Below are 7,482 nucleotides of genomic sequence, written 5' to 3'. Positions count from 1 at the left end.
CCTGCATGAATTATATGCACTTTTATTGATCCTGTACATAAAAGGAGAATATGCAGAATGAGCAACCCACTGGAAGGAATGCATTTGTGTCTGTAGCAATAACGCTGCTTTGTACAGAGGCTAGATTTAGCTATGTTAAGGACTTATTTGTGCAAGAAGTTCTGCAAGATGGGCTTACATTGCATAAATCATTTTGGCGGACTGCACATAATGATGAATATGTAAAAGTTTTAAAGAATTTCTGTTAAGCAAATGCGTGTCGATCCCCGCAGGGAGGCGTCTGCAGCATGCAGACGTTGGTGAGTGGCGACACCACGGGGTTAACCCGAGCATCCGCAGGGACATCCCCGCAGGGGGATGATGGTGAACAATGCGTCACCACGGACCCGAGCATCCGCGCTTAGCCGTGCGTGGCATCGCCGTGTCCGGGGAAAAGGGGATCCTGGTGGTTGAGCCGATGCCGAGCGTTTGGACCCTTAAGGCCCCTCGGCGGAGGCAACACACCACTTTGGCCCCAGCTTCCTGTAGACGGCACCTCCGGCCTGACCCGACCGGGGGAAATCGGCAGTCGCCTTTTCCTATCCTCCCCTCTATCTTTCACTCTCCTATTTCCTTTCTTACAACTTTCCTGTTTCCCCCTCTCTTCTTCATTTTTCCTCTTTTTCCTGGCGGCGAGGGTTAACCGTGTGTGACCAACTACCCTGAGTTGAGTCATATTAGGTTATAGTTAAGGTGTACAGCTGGCGTGGGCAGGACGTTCTTTCAAGTTCCTGTCGCGTCCCCTTGTTGGACTCCATGGTGGGTGGCTGGCACCATGACCGAAAAACATCAATTTTTATGGCTCCCCCCCTTTCCAAACTTGATCGCTCTCTTAAAAGAGTGCGGAACGAAGCAGCATACTTTTTCATGAAAAAGAAACCAACTTTCACTAAGTTCCATGTTATACACAGTAACTGTGAAGAAAAGCAAGCCCGAATCATATCCCCATTTCTTGTTACCAAATGCCTAACAGATACCCTAGGGCCTGGCTACAAGGTATCCAAAATGTCCAGCGGCGACCTACTCCTTGAACTACGCGAGAACATCCACTGCTCGAAACTTGCAAACATTGCTTCTATAGGGGACATCTCTGTCTCCGCGACTCCCCACCGATCCCTCAACTCAGTCAAAGGCGTTATCTCAGAGGCTGACTTTATCCACCTTACAGAAACCGAAATGCTTCAAGGGCTCTCCGACCAAAGTGTAATTGACGTCCACAGGATCAAAATCCGCAAGGATAACAAGGAAATAGACACCAAACACATGGTCCCTACATTTAACACCAGCACCTTACCCGAAACAATCGAAGTAGGATACATGAAAGTCAACGTAAGGCATTACATACCCAATCCCCGTCGCTGTTTCAATTGCCAGAAGTTTGGCCATGGCTCACAGAGCTGCCGCGGCCGCAAACCATATAATACAAGAATATCTAGCGCTAGAACAAATATACAGAAACTATACTGCATTTTATACTGATGGGTCAAAAGCTCGTGCTCATATAGGAAGCGCAGTAATACAAGGAAAAAATAAAAATGCAGTACGACTGCCCTCATGTGCTGCAGTGTTCTCCGCTGAGTGTTATGCCATTTGTGTTGCGGTACAGAAAACAACAAATGAAAGCATCAAAAACAGCATCATTTATACAGATTCACTGAGCGTCCTTAAAGCATTAAACTCCGAAAATGCCACGGATCCACTGATAGGAAGCATCATACACAATATAGTAAAGGTCACAACACAAAAACATGTTATAAAATTCTGCTTGATTCCCAGCCACGTTGGCAATAGGGACATTGAGAGAGCCGACATGTGTGCTGCACAAGACAGAACCATGGAAATAAAACATGTGAATTTGCCTCGTAGGGATTACATGAAGTTAGTGCACAGCAAACCAACAGCCAAATGGCAAGCTTCCTGGGAAAATGAAGGAAACAACAAACTGCATATTGTAAAGCCCATTTTGAAAGAATGGAAATCATGCCGCCATAAAGAGCGTTTTATCGAGGTAATTTTATGTCGTTTACGCATAGGTCACAGACACATCACCCATAGCTTCTTATTAACAAAAAAAAAGACAAACCTGTGTGTGAAATGTGTGGTGAGGAGCTAACAGTTAATAACATTTTAATTTCATGTTCGCATCTCGAAGAACTTGGAAAAAGTTTTTACTGTATTTTACAAAGAACACATCCCATTTCATCCGCATTGCTTTTAGGCGAGCACACACTCGTCATGTCTTCACTTGTTTGCAAGTTTCTAAGGAAAGACAATGTTTTAAACCTAATATAAAGTAACATCTATGCACTTAATATAACATCATCTAACTTTGTGTTTGGCGCATGATAGCCACAGTTTCTTAAGCGCCATAAAACCCCATATGAATAACTAGATCCTCGATGTGGCCATTCATGTCTCCAAGCAGAATAATATCGACACCGTCTCCAAACTGCTTTATATCGTCATTGAGGCACTTAACTAGATCCTTGTTTTTTTGTTTGTCTTTTTCTTGCCTGCATTCGTCCCCGGTCCCTAAATAAACTACCCCTAGCCATGTCCTTTTGCCAGCAATTGTACCTGATACCCAGACATGTTCTTCGCAAGTTCATTTTATTCTTTCCCAATTTGTTCCTTGATGTATAAGCATACCTACTCCTCCTCCCTTTTTCTCCGTTGTTGTTCTTTTGCATTCTTCCCAGACATAGCCATCGATGAAAGGTGGATCTCCTAGATACCTCAGATGTGTCTCGCATAGACCATACACACCTACTTCTTTGTCCTTTAACTATTGTTATATTTCTAGGCATTTCGCTCTCTTTCTACCCCCTTGCATGTTTAAGTAACTGATCCTGGTGGTAAATTTCTTTTTCGTAGTTTTCTTTCTGGGCCTTCTAGAGGCCATTTTGTTGGGCTCAGCCGCCATTGTTACATTTACTACTTCGCGTCTACCTGTCCTTACGCCCTGAGCCACCATGGACCCCGTAAAAAAGCTGCCGCTCGGCCTCCGAAGCGCCAGCCTATCTCTTCTCCTACCCTTCCACTGATGCGGATGCCATCTCGTACAAAGTCTCAGCCCAAACCTGCTCTGTGCACTTCCTTGTTTATGTCTACCCCCTCAAATCCTGTCTCGAGGCTTAACTGCCCTATCTCTCGATTAAGATTCACAACGTCGTTAGCAACCTCTCTATTCCTTCCTTGTACCTTCGGCACTGTGCACACCACGATCTACGCTTGCTGTGCTATCGCCCTTATACCGTCAACTCCCTCAGCTAATCTTTTCCCTACTTGTGCGGCGTCACCATTCAGGACATCATTTAGCCCCGCCGCTACGATTACCAAGTTACGCCTTGCGCTTTACTTTTTGTCTCTCTCAGAACAACGTCTTTTGTCTTTCCTGGAAATACCCCTGCCCTGTCCAGGCGTGCACCTAATACGCAGACGCTACTGGCTTGAGCGCCTCCTTTGAGGGGCGTTGGCCGCAGGTTCTCGAGTTGGCGCTCCCGATCGCGGTCGATACTCCGCTTTGCACACAACAACGCCTTTTCTTTTGGTGCGCCGGCGTCTAAAATGTGCTTCGAGGTTTGTGATAACATTAACGACGGAAAACCGAAAGCTAGAAATAAAAAAGCTTGTTAGGCGGGGCCACGACATGCATATCTCGAGTATGCATGTGTTGAATGTGTGCCTTTGTTTGAATGTGCATCATTTTGACATCATGATTAGAACATATATATATAGCTTTGTGTATCTTTTTTCTACTTGATTTGTATCTCGGTTGAATATAAATGCGTTTCCTGTACATAATAATTTTGAGCAGTTCCTTTTGTCCAATAATGTCGAGTGATAATAGAGGCATAACATCATGCAAATGTTAATGTATATATTTTGTGGCTGTATTATCTTTTGTGCTTGTGAGCGCGCTCTTCCACTGCGGTTGTGATTAGCTGCCAGGCGATACCGCCGGCAGAGGGCGCAGGGTGACCCTCAAGCGGCACCAACGCAGCTTTTTGCCTTGCGTCCTCTCTCCTCTGATACTAATGTAACCTTGTGAGAGTTAATAAAGATGTATGTATGTATGTATATATTTCGCGCCTTCCTCTGATAACTCTGAGGAAAGGAGAATTTCTTTTGCATTCGCTTTTAGACTTAGCAGCTTGGGGAACGGCTCTGCTTCCTGTTTTTTTTTTTGCCACTATGCGTGCCATTCATGGCCTTCAGCAATGGTCTAACTCGAAGTAGACTCAACACAGTGAAGGGTTAATGAGCAGCAAGATTGCGACGGCGCTACCGGTGTTGTAAATATGGAATTTCAAAATTTTGAATCTGAGTGTTCCAGAGACGTCTGGCAACAGTCAGGGTATTGAAAATTTCCGTCTAAACGGTGGTCACACACATTTTAACAGAAAAAAAATAAGCGTGACTTGACGGCTGAGTAGGCTTTGCATATTAGCTAATACTGTGTATCTCAAGCGAAAAAAAAAACTGCAACATCGCCAGCGGAAGACAGGCACTCATTATGCAGATTTTATTTTTAATCCTTCATCTCTGATAGCTATGCAGTTTACAATTACTTGGTACTAAGTGTAAGGCGCTGGTCTTTTCTGTTTATTTTTTAGTGATTACAAAAGGCAGGCGTAAAAAAAGAGCTCGAAACCAGTTTCTTGCTTGATGTTTTTATCTTCTTGACCAGGGTGGAAGCTTCCGGTGAGTGAATGCAAGGCGCAGACCAGGGGTGTGGCTGGTCTGCTTCTTAGAAGTAATAAGGTTCGTGGTCTATTTCGAGAGTTCGCGCGAACCGGTTCCGGTGCGAGAGTATCATACTGCGGCCTATAAAAAGCGTCGCAACGGGCAAGCGTCATTCCTGTCTCTTCTCCCGACTGCGCTGGTACGGAAGAATGGATTCCCGCATTGGTGACTGCCTGCAGTGGTTGTGGTCTGAGTCTACGGAAAAGCTCCGAAGGCTGACGGACGATCACCGGCGCAGCGTGGGCCTGCATCGCTACCTGCTGCTCACAAAGATGCTGAAAAAGACGGAGCACGAGGTCCAGCTCTGGGCGGCTCGGCAGCAAGCAGCCCCTGCTCCCGCCTGGAGCACTGCTGACTGAGTTTTGTTCGCACTTTCCAAGCAAGACAAAGGGCCCTTGTCAGGGCCACCCACGTGGTGCATTGGCAGAGCTTCGCGGACGAAGCGCGGGCCCGTTCTCTCTCACTTGACCGTGTACGGTTGTTCGACAGGTGCCGGCCAAAAGTGCCAAATATAGTTTGGTGAGGACAGCGGTAGCGAAGCCAGAGCGTAACTGTGAGGTCTTTTGTTTATTTTTTTGTGGATGGATGGTGCATGCTTGACGGCAGATTTATTCTCTTCGACTTGCACAAGGTTATTGAACCGGTAGCGAATATTTTCTGAGTTCGTTCCAGTGCTTAAATATCAGTTGACATATTCCTTAACTTAGCTTCTGTTAGCATCTAAAGGAACAAATTTCTGACGAAGGGTTGCTTCATCTATTGTCTTCGGTCTCGTCTGTAACTGACGTTAGTAGTAGCATTTTGTAATGTGACCGAGTGGCGGCAAAGAGGTAGACGAAGTGGAGTCGTGGTCCTTAGGGACGCCTGTGAGTGTGTCCGTTGTGACGCTCATCGGCCAGCGCCCGCCTACCTACGCTTCTAATAATTACTTTCACCCTTGATGGAAGTGTCTCAATATTCATCCTGGAACTTCATAGCAGAACTTTATTCTCCCCGGCCAATATGCAAGACGGTCTGGGCCAACCATCGCCGCCCATCCCTACCACCGTCCATTGTTCCGGGGCGCAGCGCCAACGTGGCCCTTCTCAGTTCAGTGGCGACGACGACCAGGACGTCGACGATATGTCGGCCTACTACGCGCGTGTCAGCAGTAACAATCGATAGGACGATTCTGTTAAACTGCGCAAAAGCCCAATCTACCTCATGGACCATGAAGTCCACCCTCTGACCTGGTCCTCCTTTAAATGGAGATCTGCTGACGTTTTCGGCCGTCCCGACGTGCGAAAACTCCGCGCCGAGCAATGTCTTTGTGCTAGAGCTCAGCTACCGGCATTGACCTTCACTAGGTGTAGGCACCGTTCACATCTAACTCCAGGGCAACACGAGCGCCACAAGCGGCGGCGCTCTTTCACTGAGTCGGCGACGCTTATTCGCCGGAGCGGCAGTGAGGACAGCAGAATTTTAAGGCGAAAGCCTTTAATGGCTCATACTGTCGTCCGTTAATAAAGCGTGTAACACGCGTTTAAGTCGAGAACTAAAAAAAATAAACTAGAACCGATGGTTGCTGCAGATAGAGGAGGAAAAATGAACGTAGAAGCCAAGTTTGATGATGGTAGAATAATTAGTTATTTAATTATAGGCAAAAATCTCGAAATAGGGCACACGCTGATATAGCCACGAGACCAATGTGACGTAACATCCATCGGAAGTCGTCACGGCATAGTGAGAATTGTGACAGAATTGTCAAAAGCGTCAGAGACGCAAAAATGTATAATTAAGCGTAATTAACATTTAAGATCCCCGAAAGATGTATAATTTTCGTTTCCCTGAATTTGATCATTACCTCCACGATGCCGCTATAATGATAAGTTCTTATTTTGTATTATATGCGTACCTAACTTGTTCCCCTGTATTGTATCCTTTGTATCCCTACCTGCATGGGCCCGAGAAGAGCCTGCAGTATTTGTAAATAAATAAATAAATTTGTGCATTGATATAGCCACGGGAACGGCATAGTGTCCTCGGCTTGCGCCTCTGAACACATTAGTTGCTGAAGTGTCCTCGCAATTTTTACGGAGCGCCGGGGAGGTTATTTGAGGCAACAATGCAGTGTGTAAGGACAACAAGACGTTGTTGTGTTCTATTCTGCAACAGGCTTTACCGGAACTCACTTGGGACGAAGTTAAACGCAAAACATAAATATAACTAAATAAATGAGAAATATAAAAGCAAAATGGGTGTGCAGGGTTTTTAGTTCGCCCGTGACATACTACTGGCCATTACGTCACGTCGTACCACAGCAATATCTTACATTTAAGACTGCCTACCTTAGTTCCAGTTCTGCACGGAATCCTTTTTTCTTTCCAGTGAACATTTTTCTTCTGGGTGATTAGAGAGAGCTCGGCCAGGTTACCAGGTGCTACTATGACATCTTTTTTTCATATATTTCTGCACCTGACGGACTGAGACAAATTCACCAGATATATTTTCATGGATATCAGCGTTCGAATAGAGCTTCCTCCAATACTCTCAAAGTACACAAACCTTGCGGTAAAATTTCGTTTTTTTTTTTCAATATCAAAGTTGCCTTGTTCGGAGCTGTCTCCCGTACGACGAGCCGAAAGGCGCCGAATTATCAAAAATGCAAACACCAGAAATTCCACGGCCTAACCACACGTTACAACAAAGTAACGATGA

This window comes from Amblyomma mixtum, chromosome 7 (genome assembly GCF_055824585.1).
Source record: "Amblyomma mixtum isolate Tamu chromosome 7, ASM5582458v1, whole genome shotgun sequence".
NCBI lineage: Eukaryota > Metazoa > Arthropoda > Arachnida > Ixodida > Ixodidae > Amblyomma > Amblyomma mixtum.
The sequence above is the reverse complement of the archived record's forward strand: the minus strand, read 5'-3'. Positions refer to the sequence as shown.